The following is a 17357-nucleotide window of genomic DNA, read 5'->3' as shown; positions in this document are numbered from 1 at the left end:
GTGGGCGGGGCTTAATGATGGTATATATCTACCACCTTGCGGCCTGTACACCGCTTGGTCTCGCGACAACGCGCTAACGACAGCGGCTGTCCTGTGGTTAAGCGTTTGCGTTAACGATTAACAGCGCTAGCGTTGAAGGTCGCTTAAACGCATCGACTTGAAAACTTTACCATAACCGAGGTATACGCCTCTTGGCCATGGTTGAACTTGTGATCGCGTTGGCGTTGTATATGCCATACGTACACCCGGCCACAAAGTATTACGAACCACGAAATCTGAGAAAAATCTGGAGATCTCCGCAGCCTCACAACACAGCCTAATATTAGCATTTCGGGCCTCCACTAGAATATGCTAGGAACACCTTCGTATACAGTATTAATGGCTACTGCTACAGGCGCTGCTCGAGAATTAAACGTTTTCCAACATCCTATGGTCCGTAAACTTTTGTGGGCGGGTGTACCTATGGTCATATTGGCAACGCGCAATAAGGAGACCACACAGACACAGAAAGTACACGATATAAACGGGATACAGATACAGACGGGACGAGAGCTCGTCCCGTCTGTACCTGTCAATATGAACGCGAGCTGTAGCAATCAATTGGCTGCTGTACTGCCTTGACAATTCCACTTATGCGGGCTCTTGTAATGCAGGAATACATGTTGTTAGGCTAGTCCGTGCCCCTTTGCTTATACGGGACATAGTGCGACCAGAATATGAACGCGAGGAGGACGCAACCACGAGCATGCGAGGTGTGTTTGCGGCCTTGATAGTAGTAGCGTCCTTCGTCGTACTGCGTTACGTCCGATAGTGGCGCGCTCTATTTGTCGCATTTTGTCGCTTCAGCCTCGTCAGACCCGAAAACGGGTCAGGGGCGTTATTTCTTTTCATGTTGGTTCCTAATGTCGACTGGTACGTTATAAACGAGCAGGCGTTTACGCGCATTCCTGTGGCAGTTCCTTTCTTGTTCATTCTGCGTACTTGTGTATTTGAGTGTCAGACCATATAATTAGCAGTGTGCGAACAGTAATTTTTGACGCAGAGTCGGGTGCGAGCTTACGGCGAGTCGAATAGTGCGAGAAGCGAATCGAATCGAACACTTTTGGAATAGTTTTCGAATAACCGGCAGCCATTTCTCACAATTCTTATAGAATGATGATTGATATACAATTTCGCCTCTAATATATAAGCTTAGCAACTTTTTCTGTTGCTACATTGCGCCTTATGAAGCGTTGTTCATTAAAAGCACAAATGGAGCATTAGAAACAAATAAGCAGTTTCTTCGCATGCAGAGGACCTTTCCTGGGAATGCAGTTCATTGCACTTTTGCTACAACTGTGTGATCGATTGCGTACAGCTGGACGTTTCCAAATGTCCGAAAATTGTTCGAAAACGAAATAATATATATATATATATATATATATATATATATATATATATATATATATATATATATATATATATATATATATATATATATATATATATTCTCACTTACGAACAGCCAGTGTTCGCAATTCGAAAACGAAATCAAGTAGGACACTTTACTATTCGTTATTCGAAAGTTACGTATATTCGCACACCCCTGGGAAAAAATTATAATAGTCTCGTTATGGACAATAACGAGGAGCATATATACCCGTGTCCAGAATAGTCTCTCGGTTCTCGGCCATCAACGTCTCTCGCAACTTCTTCATTCCTCTCTCTCTCTTACGAATTTGTGGCGCTGCGCTTTGGCACTTCTTTTTCCTCCGGCGCTGTTCTCCTCGTATTCTTTCGCTTTCTTCTTTCTGCGCGCCTCGCTGAGCGACGTGGCATTCTTCGCCGAGCGTGTCTCCCCTTTCGTCTCTGTACAGCGTTTTATATGTTTTATATGTTGTTGTGGCTGACTGCCTGGCCGCATCTGCTAAACCATTCATTGTCCTTGCATTTACTCCCTTTGTTCCGCCGAAGGAGATTACCCTTCGCTCTTTCGTTCATCGTTATACGGACAACGTGATCGCATGGCATTCGGCCTGCGAGATGCCTCAGCTCATTTCTTTATGCTTCACTGCCGGAGGGGTTGAACGTCTTTATTCGCTGACAATGCTTTCGCCGGATTTCGACTGTTCGCTGCGTGAAAAAAAAAAAAAAGCGAGGGCCATTGCAACGTTTTTCTTGTTTCGTTTCCGATGTCTTTTGCCTCGTCTCGAGGTCTTTCTCGCGCTTCTCCCACAATAATTGAATGCTTTTGTGCTATTGTCCGGACAGCAGCCAAGGGAGGCAGAGAGCGAAGCTTTTTGAAGATGCCTTTCATGCCATCTGTGTGTATGTCGAAGAGCGTCGTCTGGTTCGTCTTCTCAAGTGCGTCACATTTCCGAGCGGCTGCGCAGACTCCCTTTGCACAAAGACATATGAATATGTAATGTTTTTATTTCTTTCCCTTCTTTTTTTTTCTTCTTGCATTGCGCAAAAGTTGTAGGTTCGTGTTTGGTTAGGCGCTCGATCTCAGAACCGCGTTTGTCAGTTCCAGCCATTTTCTTCTTGATGGACGATGCCAAAAGAAAAAAAAGGGGGGGGGGGTGGCGTTTTGTTTATCATTCCGAAGGCTTGTATTTGGCATTCTATACCCCTTTATCCGTGTTTTACGAGAGAATTGAAGAAAAACAAGGTGCGTATGCCTAACTGTCGTAGCCGGCGCTTGCTAAGAAAATACGGGGTCGCTTGTATGTTCTGTTTTCTTTGCAACGTGTCGCGCTGGCAGATATTAATAGCCACGTATGCCGAGCGAATGTTGTGTGAGGAACTTTTGACCACGAAGAGCAAGAGCTGGCGTAGAAAAAGCCCTTAATATTCGTTTTTTTTTCTCGTATACCTTAGAGTTTTCGTATGGTCATTCTTACCTTCCCCTGCTTTGAAAGTAATTTTTCCTATAGGGAACTTTGCCAATAGTCTGCCAGATCATAACTGAGCAGAGTCTCAATAAAGTTGTTACCACCACCACCTATAGGGAACTTTGCCAAGAGTTTCATAGGGAGCGTGATTGGCGTGCGAGCGATACATCTTGTCGTCAAACCGAACTGCGCATGCGCACGTGAAAGCTGATTTGTCATTTACGTTCTCACTATAGCTTAGCGTTTTGGACCGCTTTTACTCAGCACACGGCAGAAATCTTAAAGCTACGATCGGATAACTCGAGGTAACGCAGTTCCTGTTGCGATGAGGTTGACGCATTTGCGCGTAGACGTCGCTGGCATTGCGGTCGAATTGAAATGTCTCATGAGCTTCGCCAAGTGTCCTCGCAGCTGAAGTCAGTATTGAGGTGCAAGTTTTGACACGTAACTGAATGATTCACGCGGCCTCCGGGGCAATGACGCAAGGCGGAAGTGATGAAAAATAATAGTGATCTTTACAAAACATGACGCCTGATCTTCTTTTCGTAAGTATATGTTGAATGGTGCAGAGCTACGGTCTTATTTTTCAGCTAACCGTTTGAACTTCCCCTTCTTTCGGCGTTCGCACGTTAGAGAACCCCGGGCGGCTCAAAATTAATCCGGAGTCCGCCACTATGGCGTGCCTCGCCATCGGAACTCAATTATGGCCCGTGAGACCCCAAAATTTAATTTCAATTTGATTCTTTTGAAACATAGAGAAAATTTAGAAAATATGCAGCATATTCAATCAGTTTGAATCAGTAAACATCGAAGCTTTGTGTGAGTGCATAGAGAGTCGAAACACGAGTTTGTGTTTACTGAATGGCCGCAAGAAGTGTCACGGAAGGCTTTATTCAGGCATTTGTACAGAAGCTAATGCACTTCAGCCGGCGCCGCCGCTGCCGCGGATGCGGGTAGGCGAGCGCCACCTGGTGGCACTGCCATAAACCCAGCGTCGCGCCTCCTCCGCTGTGATTGGCTGGCCTATTTGGCTAGAAAACAGTCACGTTGCAGAACCCACGGTCACCAAGAGCCAGCGAGGTTCGAAAAGAAAAGCTTCGCTTTTAAAAAGAACAAATACCATGTATAGGCGGTTATTTTGCACAGCCGGATGTTCGGGATAGAACAAACAAACAAACAAACAAACAAACAAACAAACAAACAAACAAACAAACAAACAAACAAACAAACAAACAAAACGCAAACAGTTTTTAACTTGTCAGTGGAGGAGGCGGCGACCTTGCGTAGAGCTATAGGTTATAGCTGTCCCAGATGCATCGCGTAAGCTGTCGTTAGCGCAAGGGCCGGTAAAACACCCTCGGACGAAACGGAAAGCTCACCGGTGCAGACGCGCGCGCGGAGGTTTGCAGGCGTGGAACACAAGCCGACTGGTAAGCGACGTTCGTCGCTTCGTGGGCGTTCCTCTCTCGCGGGAGGGCTGCGAATTCTATTGTTCCTGTTTTCGAGAACGAAATTGGCAAATGGGGCCGCATTTCTCGCGTGCCTTAGCCACCCTACGAGAAAAAAAAAGACAATTTGTGACGAAGAGAAAACAGAAGGGAGGAAAGAAAGGAAACAAAAGAATTAGTATGAAGGGAAACGATACTGAACGAACGGATCTTCTTTTCTGGCTGCAGTATATACTTGTCTCTGGCGCGACGAAAACCAACCAAAGCGTGTTGTTGGCCGGGTGTTGCTTTGTTCGCCTCCGCGTCGTGCGAATAACAACGGTAAAAACCACGCCTGCTCGCGCAGTTCGTGTGGGATCGCGAAACGTCGCGCCCCCGAGAGGTACACGCAGACTACGCACGCGCGCAGGTTGGCTTCGCCGTGGTGGCCGTGTGGCACGCTTCTGCAAACACGACCACCTGTTGTTGCTGCTAGACTCCGTGCACGCTCACGTTCGCGCCGGTGGCGTTCGTTGGCTAGGGTTGCGTTACGCGGCGCGTGTGGTTAGCGTTTTAACTATAGCGGGCCGCAAGAAAAACACGTGGTGGAGGGGGGGGGGGGGGGGCACGAAACCCGCGCGCACGCCGGTTAACTTTTTTTTCTCCCATGCTTTTCAGTCGACCCGCGTAATACTACACACCGTCGAAGCGGGTCGCGTATGAACTATCGCGCGCGCACACACACACGCGAGCGTTGCGCGATAGCGTGTAAGAAACGCCGTCTCCCGCCACCGCTTGGCCTTGCGGCGAAGCCCACAGCGCGTGTGACATACGGGTCATGCGCAGTGCTTCTTGGGAGCCTGCGGTGCAGGGCAGCAGCAGCTGCTGCTGGGGTGAACCGCGGGCGCCATAGCTGTGAATGGAACGAAAGCCTTTCTGTGGAATTCTCGCGTACGGGGGGGTAGGCGCCGCTCGCTGCCGCGATTACGTGCGGAGGCAGTTTGTGAACGCGCGGCGCTTTCACTGACGGCCTTGCGGTGCTCGCTCAGGCCCACTCTCTCGCGGTTGCGTTGCGTCTTATACACGTATACGCGCCACCGCGTCCGTTTTGTCTCCCGTATACGCCGTAGCGCGCCCCTGCTGGTGCGTTTTCTTGCTTCTGCCGGTGTCTCTCGCAGGAGCCGCACTTTCTCTTTAGCCCCGACACCCCCGGCGAAGCCGGGAGCTGCGAAATGCCGAAGTGGGGTTTAAGATGTAACGCGCCCCGCCTGGTGAGGTATAAGTTAAGCGGTGGTTGTAGGAGGCCCACTTCATGGGTAACCCTGCCATTGTTTTAGAAATGTGACAAGGACACGTTTTTTTCTTTCGCTCCTTTCGTTCGTTCTTTAGCGAGAGCAGCCTCGCGCTCACGAGTTGCAGCGCCGCATTTCGAAGAGATGGATGAGACCGTGGGATGGAATAGCAGCCGCGGCGTGGTGTCGAAGTTCCTGTGCACTGAGATTTACGGGTGCATCAAGAAATGGAATGACGTATACCTTCGCGCTGGCTTTCAGGCTAGAGCGGAGTTGGAGTGCCGTAGGTGTCCTCAAGTATTCGCATCAGCAGATATGGATGGAGCGCTCACGGCTATAGCCTACGTGCGTGCGTAGCATATTAGTGCAACGTAATCATAGATTCAAACACGCAATGAAGTGAGATAAATGTTAGGGGAAATAAATTGCTCTATGTTTACTGAAGTGTACAAATAACAAAGCTATTTCTTGTGCGGTGATTTACCTCTAAGCTACAGCGACGCCTTCCTCCCGTCTACTTTCCTGGGTATTTGCGTTCGCGTGCCAGAAGCAGCCCTGCGAGTGCTAGCTACTGCCACTCACGGCTATATGACGGCGGGTGTTGAACGTCCTTTCAACCGTAGTCGTCGCGTAGTACGCGAACCGCACGAAAACGAAATGCAATTCGACTTCGGTTAATTCGAATATTCTGTTAATTCGTTCCCTACCGAAGGTCTTCGATCGCGCAGCCTTCGTTTCAGTTGCGCTATAGTTAAGCTGTTCGGATGTCCGGGGATGATGTTCTGGACACCGTCAAATTCCGCCTTACTGTTAAATATACAATCTCGCCAACCCTTGAGTGGGTCACAAGGCGACCACACTTTTGACTGGCTCAAGATGCGAGCGTGCCCTAATATGACGGCATCGTGGAATTCCACGCTGTCCAAGCTGCACCACAGTTGTGCGTTGGCGTCCGTTTTCTGCAAGTCGGCTTTCTATGTAAGACTCACGAGTAGGAAGGCGGAACGAAACACGCACGGCAGAACACGGACACACCCACGTTTGGAACGTTTCTTTATCTTCTTTTTTCGTTCGTTGACGTGTTCACATCGCGCGTCCACTGTCACGGATGAAAAGGCGACTAGCGGCGGCAACGTTGTCAAGACGCAATAATTTGCTCGTTCCTATCTGGCCTCTTAATATGTTCATCATCGCTGTCTCTCGTGTTGGCGCGTTTCGCCCGCGAAGCTCGGCCACCAGCTGAGCTCCGGCGATTGCACCTTCCGGGGCGCGGGGTGTCAGACAAGCAGCAGCATGCATAATGAAGACATGCTGTGACCCGCACTTTCTTACGCACCTGTACACCGCGCTATAACCCAAGGTCGTGCCGCAAATACCCTACTAATACACCGCCGCGCATGCTTGTCTCGCGCGTGAAAGGTCGGATTACTTATACAGAAAAGAAGGCGCCGTGTATAATCTCGTCTCGTGCCAGAGCTGTTGTATGTGTGTGTGTGCGGGGGAGAATTGTAGGAGGATGAAGTGAGAAGGGGGGGGGGGGGTAGGGGACTTGGGTTAAACTGTCGCCACTTCGTTATACGATCATCGCGCGGTCGTTTTTCACGTCATCGTCTCTTGTGGGCCGCGGCAGTCTCATTATATATATGTGTATATATATATTTTTTTCATTTTTTCACCGCGCCGCCGCCTACTGTCCGTTTTTCGTTTGCCGAAGTGACGAACGCTCGGCTGGCTTGCGAACCATCGTCGGTGGGCACGTGGCCAGGGATTGGACGCAGGCGTTGAAGGCGAGACTCGGAAGAGCGTGTAGCTAGCGTCGAGACCTTGTTCTATACGACGGAGGCGGCGGCACTTTTCCTTTTGCTCCAAATTGCCCGTGAAGATTATTGGCGCTCTTGACAAATGTGTTGCCTCATAGTTCTGCGTTGTTTTTTCTTTCTTTCTTGGTATGTAATGCGTGCCAGGACGTGTTGGCGCCGATCTGTAGCAGGCGCCAGCTATATACTTCTTCGCTTTGACTTTCGTGGGTGAACGAAACGCCAGCAGCGCAGTTCAGACGTGAATGAGAAACGCAGCGTGTCGTTGATGGATCTCGCGTAACGGCGCAGTGTGTTTTATCTCACTGGGAGCGGCGAAAGATTCGAATGGAGTGGTGTAACGTAAAAGGCAGCACATTTTTTTTTTTGCCTTGAAAGGAAGCGCAATGGAGGAATTGAGTAGAATGGAGGCGCAATGGAATTCTCCGTTCCAACGTCTAGCCTATTTGACGCAGGCCTTGGAACGGAGACGCTAGGATATGCACAGACGTTAGATTGGGACGACGACGGTGGAACACAGGGCGCTACTAGCTATAGAGTATTCAAGGGGCGTTGCAGCCGAAGAAAGTGCCACTGGGGAATTCAGAGCTTAACGTTGTCGTCGTTTTCATACGTATGGCAGGGTTCACACCTGCAGCCGCGACGCCACGTCACGCAGTCGCGGAACCGCTAAACACGACGCTCCGCTGGACATGCGCGCTTTCGACATGGATCGCCTCGCACGGGACATGCCCTTTCAATCGGATTCTCCGTAACATGCCGTGCGATGTACAGTCAACCGCAAAAGCTTACGGGACGCAGGATCTGCCAAGAAGCTGAATTCTCGCGAAGCGTGGTAACACAGCCTCGAACTAAACGTTCCAGCATATATAGTAGCCTTCGCCACCTACACGGTGATTCGTTAAATACGAAGTGTCATGCCTTAGCAGTGCAGGAATTCACATTTGAAGGGGAAACCGCGTCCCGCAAACTTTTGCTGTTGACTGTACACGCTTGGCGACCGAACCAATGGTGGCGGAGATAAAGCTTATGGCTCGACTCGCGCGTTCGATCCGAGCGCACTCTGGGACGCAGGTGTAGGTGGCGGCGACCGCGCGCTCGGCTCCGTCTGCCCATCTGGCAATGGCCGCGTGGCCCGGCCCGAACCGCGTTTTCCCATCTTGCCGCGCTCCTCTGCTCGCGGCTGTTATTTATGCAAATGGCCTCGCGCGCGCGTCTTCGTCGCCCCCGCTGCCCATTGAAGGCGCACAAGGCGGCAGCTTTCTCCGCGCCGCGGAGCGTTTTCCATCGCGCCGCTGCCTGGCTCGCGCACGAACGCGCGCCAGCCGGCGTGGCGGTGGCCTCGCGTAAATTAACCTGTCCGACGCTGAAAAGCACGCCGGTTCGTCTCGTCCGAAACCCGCCGTGACCCACCGCCGACTTCTGCGTGGCGCGCGGGGTTGTGTGGCGGAGAGGACGATGCGCGGGACTAGCTTCTTCTTCGTCTTCATCGGGCGCTGCTTCCTCCGCACCTTGCTCGACAAAATATTAAGATAGCTCGGCGCGGCTGGGTGCGCGTTGCGCGCGCGTTTGCCTTTTCACTGCTCGCCGATGGGTCGTAAACGCGTTGCTCTTTTGACCTTGGTTGGCGCGTTCCCGTTTTTGCCGCGCAGTGCTTTGTAGGAGGCAGGCCGGTGCCCGAGAGCTTCCGTGAAGGAGGCCGACCCGGAGGTTGAATGGGGGTGGCGTTGGGAGCGTTATGGCTTATGGGTTATGCGAGGGTCTGAACGGGGAGGAACGCCGGCGGCCGCCGCGATGGGTTGCGCTGCAATGTAATGTTTATCGACGTTCGGTTCGCTATAGCGATAAACAATGTTGCGGCGCCTGAGTAGGTGGCGTGAATGGATGGAAGAGACGATTGTTGGCGCTTGGACTCTTAATTGGTCGGCAGCTGCTAAGACAAGTAGGCTAAACGCTAACAATGATGACGGTGTAACCTCCTTATTGATCTGCAGCTACTAAGACAAGTTGGTCAAATAGTAAGGAAGTTCATGGAGTAAATTTCACAGAAAATCACCGATCGAGACAGTTCTCTGAGAGACGGACGATATAGCTTTCCCGGTACAGAGCGGCCGAGATAGGCTGCCTGGGACAGTTTATTGGTTAGCTCTATTGGCTTGAATGCTACGAGGCGTGCGAGTGGCGGGATGTTTCGCCGCCTGCCGGATCGCGGCCTGCGTTACAAGCCGCGTCAAAACCTTGTGCGCTGACAAACGTGAGTGCAACGGTATCAGAATCGGCCTCCCAAGTCACCACCTCTGAAAACAATGTCTCCGGGATCGGCCCAGTTTTCCTCGGCCGCACAGTTGTCTACGCAAATTGGAGGAAAGAGCCGAAGGATTATTCGCTTTACAACGTCTGTGCAGGATTGTAGAGGCCTACAGATGTGGTCCGTGCACATAATTTGACATGCTTCTTATAATCAGCGCGGGGAGGGAAGACACGGTTTGCTGCAGGGCTAACATGAAATAACGCCACATTATCCATTGATCCGCTGGTCCACTGCGGCGGGTCAAAAAACGTCGATGCATGCCTGAAGCGTACGCTGGGGCGCCTAGATTTTGAAGTTTGTTTGCGTCCCACGCATTCATGCTGAAATATAGTGCCCATGTCATTTGCCCTGCGCATGCGTCGACGCTGTACACGCCGACGCGCGTCATGTACAGGTCGTTTTAAAGGACATCTTTTTTTCATTTAATTTTCATTTTGTTACCTTAAAGGAGTATTACATAAGGGGTGGGTATGTACGTAAGTTATGCACATATGTTAGTACACTATACACAAGCGATGCAAGTACACCGAAGTCGTAATGTGTATATAAGCGGCAAACAGGTTATGCATGTATACATAGGAAATTAAGCCAGATATTCAAGAACTCAGGTGATTACGTCAAGCGTCAAAAAATTGTCTTTGGCGTCCGATTGTGGCAATGTTCCCGGAAAGGCCGTTCCAGTCACTGCAGCGGCTCTGTAAAAAGGACTCTGTACCGCGCTAAAAAGGAAGCTCGCAGTCCTTTCAGCAGTCGATCCTTTTCAAAGATGTTCACTATGCAGTCCAAGAACGACACCAAAGAATATTGAATGGTGCTGGCAAATTGCGTTTACGGAATGCTGGAACGTCGACTCCTGCCGTTAGAGAAGGCTCCAGAATCCAGACAAAAAAAAAACAAAAAAAAACACGCAACACGAGTGGCGACGCCGCCCGGATGTTTCCGCAACAGCTTGACGTGACGTCATAGATTTTGACATTGTACACTTGGGTCTGTTTAACCAACGCCTCGTAGATATAGCACGAGGCCGGTGCACTTCGATCCATGACATCGTGCTGCCCTGCCCGACTGTAATAGAATCTAACGGGGACGCTCCCTAGTGAGCCGTGGCGATTTTGACGTCACCGTTTCGTCATGCCGGGCTTGGCAATGGAAATTTCGCTCCAAGCACCATTACGTCATCAAGCAGAGCGCGCAGGCCTGCTATTAAGAGGCGTTAGTTTATCTGTATAGAGTTAATAATCACATAGCGTTCTAGGGGCACGAGATTCTCGGGTTAGCAAGTTTCGCAGTGAAACCAGTGACGTCACACTGACGTGTCGGCGCTATGGTTTAAACGCGGCATTCAAAAAAAGTTTGCATTTATTTTTTACTTATTAATAAATATGACTGACACTCTTTTTTCGCCGGAAAAATAGATATACAGGTTTGAAGCCAGTCTATATAGACTGATTATTTGTTGCCTCGTCTGTGTTACACGAACGCCGCTTCCAGTGAGGGCGCATATAGCCTTGCTCAGCACAATGCGTTGGCGGGCTAGTTGGTGCGAATCCATGAATACTTTGTTTAGCGCAAAAAGACAGACACAAGAAAGACGAGAGGACAAGGCGCTACTCTCAACTGACATCATTTTATTGCGTCACTCCTTTATAGACCGCTCAATAAAATGATGTCAGTTGAGAGTAGCGCCTTGTCCTGTCGTCTTTCTTGTGTCTGTCTTTTTGCGCTAAACAAAGTATTCATAGCCTTGCTCAGTTTCGGATGTTACACACCACACCTTGGCGCCGATCGTTCTTTATACCGCGCTGACCGTCTATAGTCCAGATCCAGCCCAGTGCTGCGTTCCATGCAGCTCAGGCGCCTGCTCGTGGTGTTCGTGGTTTCTTGCGAGCCGCAGCTGCTGCAGCCGTTTGGGGGAATCTTACGCGAGCAGCTGCCTTCGGCTGCCGCCTTCGCTCAGCGTTATCACGCGCGCGACCTCGACATGAAACCCGAGGCTGTCCGTCAACTTCGGTCGATGTCGACCTCTGTCCAACTTGGATAAGGGAGTGCTTGATAGAGGCGTGTTCGTCTCCCGAGATTTCTGTGTCTCTCTACGTACGGCGGGGGCAGAGCCCGTGGGGCATGGCGACTGGAACTTCGAGAGAAGGATGTGGGTCGTTCGTTCGAGGCGGGCCGAAAATTTTCTTTTTTCTCCCCCTGTTTAACCCCACCGAATCCCCACAGAACGTATTGCCGTTGATACGCGGAGTTTGTTTAACTCGATAATTTTGGATTTAGGTGCGAGAAACTTAACGCAACGCCCTTATATAGTATATACTTCTTGACCCGCTAGAGCGAAGCTTTAGTTGTTGCTAACTCAGTAATCTAATTACATACTTAATATTCACTGAAACAAAATTTTATTATCTTGCGGTACGAATACACTATACATGGCCAGAAAAGGGGATCGAGTGGTTAATTTAATTCAATCCTGGGGCTTTACGTGCCAAAATCGCGATCTCGCCACGAGACACGCCGTAGTCTGGGGACACCGGATTAATTTTGACCACCTAGGGTTTCTTTGACGTGCGCCTAAAGCTAAGTACACGAGCGTTTTTCTCTTTCGCCTCTATCGAAATGCGGTCGCCGCGGATGGAATCGAACCTGCGACCTCGTGCCTAGCAGCGCAACGCCAATGAGCTTCCGTGGCGGGTGTGATGAAATCGCTCTAGTCTCCCTTGAAGTGGAATTGTGATTGGGATTATTTGGTTTAAATAAGCGTTAACGGGCGCGGTAAAATTTTGTGACGGTGTAACGTATCTGTATATGACGGCATCTTGCAGGCGTCACGGCCCACTGTAGCCGTTTAGCTTGGGGTAACCGTTCTATCGTTACCGTTACCAAAGCCGCCTGCCGCCGACTGCGCATGTGCGATCGGTGGCAATGCAATCCCTTAGGATGCCCTGTTAAATTATTCACTAATGAATACTCCATCAAGATGCATGCGCAGTAATCGCAGTGCTAATGGCGACGACCCATATATGGGCACTTACAGAACAGCAATGCCCAATATCGTTGTTTCGAGGTCCAGTCGGACGTCAGCGCCATTTGCCTCGTATACCTTATGTCGAATAGTTGGACCCTCCCGCGTGTAGCCGTGCGCGGCTTAGCCGTGTCCGGGGAAAAGGGGATCCTGGGGGTTGAGCCAATGCCGGGTGTTTGGACCTTTGCGGCCCCTCGGCGGCGGCAACACACCTCTTTGGCCTCTGCTTCACGCAGACGGCACCCCCGGACTGACCCACCCGGGGGAAATCGGCAGTCGCCTTTTCCTGTCCCCCTCTCCATCTATAATATTTCTTCTGCACCTTCCCTTCTCTCCACTCTTTTCCTTATCTTTTTTTTCTACTCTAATTTCCTGGCGGCGAGGGTTAACCTTGTGTGGCTAACCAGCCTTGGTTACACCATGTACGGTTATAGTAGTGGCGTACAGCTGGCGTTCACAAGTCTTGAGATACAAGCCTTGTGGCGTCCCCATGTTGGGCTCGGTGGTGGGCGGCTGGCGCTGCTGCCGAAGACAAATACTTTTTATGGCTACTCCATCCATTTCTCTAACTGATCGTCCTCTAAAAAGGGGGCGCAACGAAGCAACCACTCGATTTTTCTTCAAGAGCTACGACAACTTTGCAAAGTACCATGTAATCCACAGTGACGGCAGTATAACAGCCAGAAAACTATCTCCCTTCAAAGTTTCGAAGTGCCTAAGAGACACATTAGGCCCAGGATTCAAAGCTACAAGGATGACTAGTGGCGACATCCTTCTGGAACTGAACGACAAAGAACAACTTAAAAAGCTTACAGACCTCAAATTCATTGGTGACATAGCAGTAACTGTCACGGCGCACCGTTCGATGAACAGTGTTCGTGGGGTAATCTCTGATGAAGACATGATTGATCTTAGTGAAGAAGAATTGCTTGAAGGTTTCGCAGAACAAAATGTGACGAAAGTTCAAAGAATCATGATCCGTCGGAATGACACCGAAATCCCTACAAAACATGTAATCCTTACATTCGGCTCCACCACACTACCAGACTCAGTCGAAGCAGGCTATGTGAAAATCCGTGTGAGGCCCTATATCCCCAATCCTAGACGTTGTTTCAAATGCCAAAGGTTTGGGCACAGCTCTCAGACATGCAGAGGAAAATTAACGTGTGCCAAATGCAGTTCTAACGATCATCCATCAGATAATTGTAATGCTGAATCACACTGCACGAACTGTGAAGGGGATCATCCTGCATTCTCACGATCATGCCCAATCTGGAAAAGGGAGAAAGAAATCATTGCGCTTAAGATAAATGAAAACATCACATTCTCTGAAGCACGAAAGCGACTTACATTTCCTCGCAACGAAAGTTTTGCCGCTGTGACGAGGCAGGGGGCCCTCTCACAACGGCCTAAAGAGCCCGCCCTGGTCACACGCAGTGAACCACGGGGGACTTCTGCCCCCACACAGGCAGCACCCAGTGCTGCCAAATCCAACAACACGCAGACCTTGCTCTCGCAGGGCTGCATTACTGTGCAAAAATCGAGGCCCGAGACAAGACCCTCAGAGCCTCGTGACCCCGCCTCCACCGCCTCTCAGAAGGAGATGGAGGTTGACGCAAGTACATCGGTGCCAGTGGCACCAAAAGACAAGCGCAGCTTGCTTGAGGGACGTAAAAAAGAAAAAAACCCTCGAATAATTCCACCAAAACCTAAATAACATTATCACTCTACACAGAACACTTCCAAAAACACCTTTGTCATAATGGATGTTCAGATATTGCAATGGAATGCCAGAGGGCTTTTGCATAACCTAGATGACGTCAAAGAATTGTTATCTACATATAAGCCTAGAGTGTTCTGTGTTCAGGAGACGCACTTAAAATCAAGTGACTCGAACTTTCTAACCCAGTTTGGAATTTTTCGTAAAGACCGTGATGATGGACATGCTGCATCAGGTGGCGTGGCAATAATAATATCAAAGACTGTTGCATGCCAAAATCTCCAACTTAACACGCCTTATGAAGCAGTAGCCATACGAGCTATTTTGCTTAATAGGCTTGTTACTGTATGCTCTTTGTACATCCCACCAGACAAGAGGCTCGACATTACTGAGTTTGAAAAACTAATAGACCAGCTTCCTGAGCCGTATATTGTGGTTGGTGATTTTAATGCCCATAGTGGACTCTGGGGGGACTCACGCTGTGATGCAAGAGGCCGCGTAATTGAAAAATTCCTTCTATCCTCTGCAGCATCCCTGTTTAACAAAAAGTTTCCGACTTATTATAGCATTACGCATAACACCTACTCCTCAATAGATCTGGCGGTTGGCTCTGCAACACTTATGCCATTGCTTGAATGGAGAGCTCTCACAGACTCCTTTGGAAGTGACCATTTTCCAGTTCTTTTAGAGGCAATACATACGTATGACCCACCTGTGAATCCAAAAAAATGGAAACTAAATGCTGCAAACTGGGCAGAATTCAAAGAGCTCGCATGTATATCCCTTGAATCCATAAGGCAGCTTGACATTGAAGAAATGACTGCCTATATAACTGAACACATTATTCATGCCGCGAAACAATCGATACCACAAACCTCTGGTAAAATAGTGAATCCTAAGCCCTGGTGGAATGAAGAGTGCAAGCAAGCACGAAAAGAACAAAACAAAGCCTGGCGTACGTTTTCCAAATTTCCAACAGAAGAAAACCTTATAAATTTCAAACGTGCAAAAGCAAACGGAAGACGTATTCGTTGGGAAGCCAAGAGAGATAGTTGGAGAAATTATATCGGCTCAATAAACTCATACAAAGATAGCCAGAAAGTGTACAGTAGGGTTCGAAGGCTGAAGGGGAATACCACACTACCCTTGCCCGTGGTAAATGACACTGCTACTACATTAGAAGGGCAAGCAGATGCTTTGGGCGAACACTTTGAGCACATATCGAGTTGCGCGAACTACACAAAAGCATTCCTAACCTATAAAAAATTAGCTGAGTCAATACCCTTCTCCTTCCGAAAATCCCATAGCGATGGGTACAATTGCCCATTCACGATGCAAGAATTAAAAATAGCTTTGCACAACTGCAAAAACTCTGCGCCAGGATTAGACTGTATTAATTATGAGATGGTCAAGCACCTACCCGAGGAAACACTTGAATGCCTCTTATACCTGTTCAATAAAATTTTCTGCAGTGGTCGATTGCCGTCCTGCTGGAAGGAAGCTATAGTAGTGCCAATATTAAAGCATGGAAAAGACCCCTCCTATGTACAGAGCTACAGACCTATCGCTCTAACGAGCTGTGTATGTAAGGTGTTTGAAAAAATGACAAACCGCCGATTAATGTTCTTTTTGGAATACAATGGAATTCTGGATCCCCACCAAGCCGGTTTTAGACCAGGAAGGTGTTGTTACGACTCCCAACCGGTGCCACCAGTTTTACGAACTTCCAACCGGTGCCACCAGTGTTACGAACTTGCACCGCTGCACCACGATTACGGCTTTGTGGTCCCGTAGCGCTCTTCACCCGTTTCGTGACAGAGCGTTGGTAGCGAAGACTCCGAGCCTGGCGTCGATGAGAATAACAAAAGGGACTTTATACATTATATACAGGTTATCATACAGGACATAAACGGATCGGCACTGGGGCCGAGAGCTCACACAAACGCGACTGTTCTCGCACGACGGCGTCCGGCGAAAACGCGTGACACATCTCACCCCAGTCGGGAGCGACCCTCTCTCCAGGTGGGGTCAGCGGATCCTGTTTTTCAGGCGGCTTGTCACTGCTTTTATAATCCCCGAGGCCCATTGTCACTCAAACGGCCCAATACAAAGTCAGCACACGACGGTCGTCCGAGGGGTCCAACCAGCGACCGCGCTGGCCACTCGGTTCAAAGTTCGCGCGCGCGGTGACCTCCAGGCAAGGGAGGTGCGGCGCCGGGCCGTCGGGCACACGCGGGCACGTCAAAACACGCTGCTCCGCCGAGGCTTCTCCCGCACGAAGGCGCAGCATCTTGACTTGTGAAGGGAGAATTATGGCGCTCGCAGGATAGATTCTGCATCTTGCAGATTCGGGATCCGGGCTTGTGGTAATGGCACAACAGCATCCCCGCCCTCAGATAAGGCGCCGGGAAGACGAGCTGCCTCCACGTGGCTCGGATGCCAGGCGCGCACGTTCGTCAGGCTCGTCCAAGTTCACGTCCAGTGTCGGGACGCCAGGTAACCTCACGTGCCCAGGTCCGACTCGCCAGGACAGGAGCTCTGCTCACCACGTCGTCGCCAAGGCACCTTGACCAGCTCCGCTCGGGTCGTTCCTAAGACCTTGCTTCTCGCCACTGGTCCCGCTTGGTCGTTCTGCAGCTTGCAAAACCGACCGGCAAAAGGCAACACCCAACACGAACAAGTGCCCTCTGTCTCCCGTCAAACACCAGACAAAGCCATAATTCAAATCAACCTAATTAATCGCTATCCCCTTTTGCTCCCGCTGCAACAAGAGGCAGGTGTACGATCTAGCACACAAGGCTTAAACAATCAGTTTTCAAATCATCAACACAACAAAATAGAAACAATTATTAATCATCACTAATAATGACAACTAGAATGGTCCCCTTGAAATCG

At 49.9% G+C, this 17357-nt stretch overlaps 1 protein-coding gene across 5 annotated transcripts in view; it reads left to right on the top strand.

The window, feature by feature from the left end:
• Positions 1-17357, top strand: part of AdamTS-A (ADAM metallopeptidase with thrombospondin type 1 motif A) — a 483048-nt gene that overhangs the window by 230493 nt on the left and 235198 nt on the right. The gene's annotated exons all lie outside the window — the stretch shown is intronic.

Source organism: Dermacentor albipictus, chromosome 6 (genome assembly GCF_038994185.2).
Source record: "Dermacentor albipictus isolate Rhodes 1998 colony chromosome 6, USDA_Dalb.pri_finalv2, whole genome shotgun sequence".
NCBI lineage: Eukaryota > Metazoa > Arthropoda > Arachnida > Ixodida > Ixodidae > Dermacentor > Dermacentor albipictus.
Note: the sequence above shows the minus strand (reverse complement) of the source record. Positions and strands in the feature narration are given on the sequence as shown.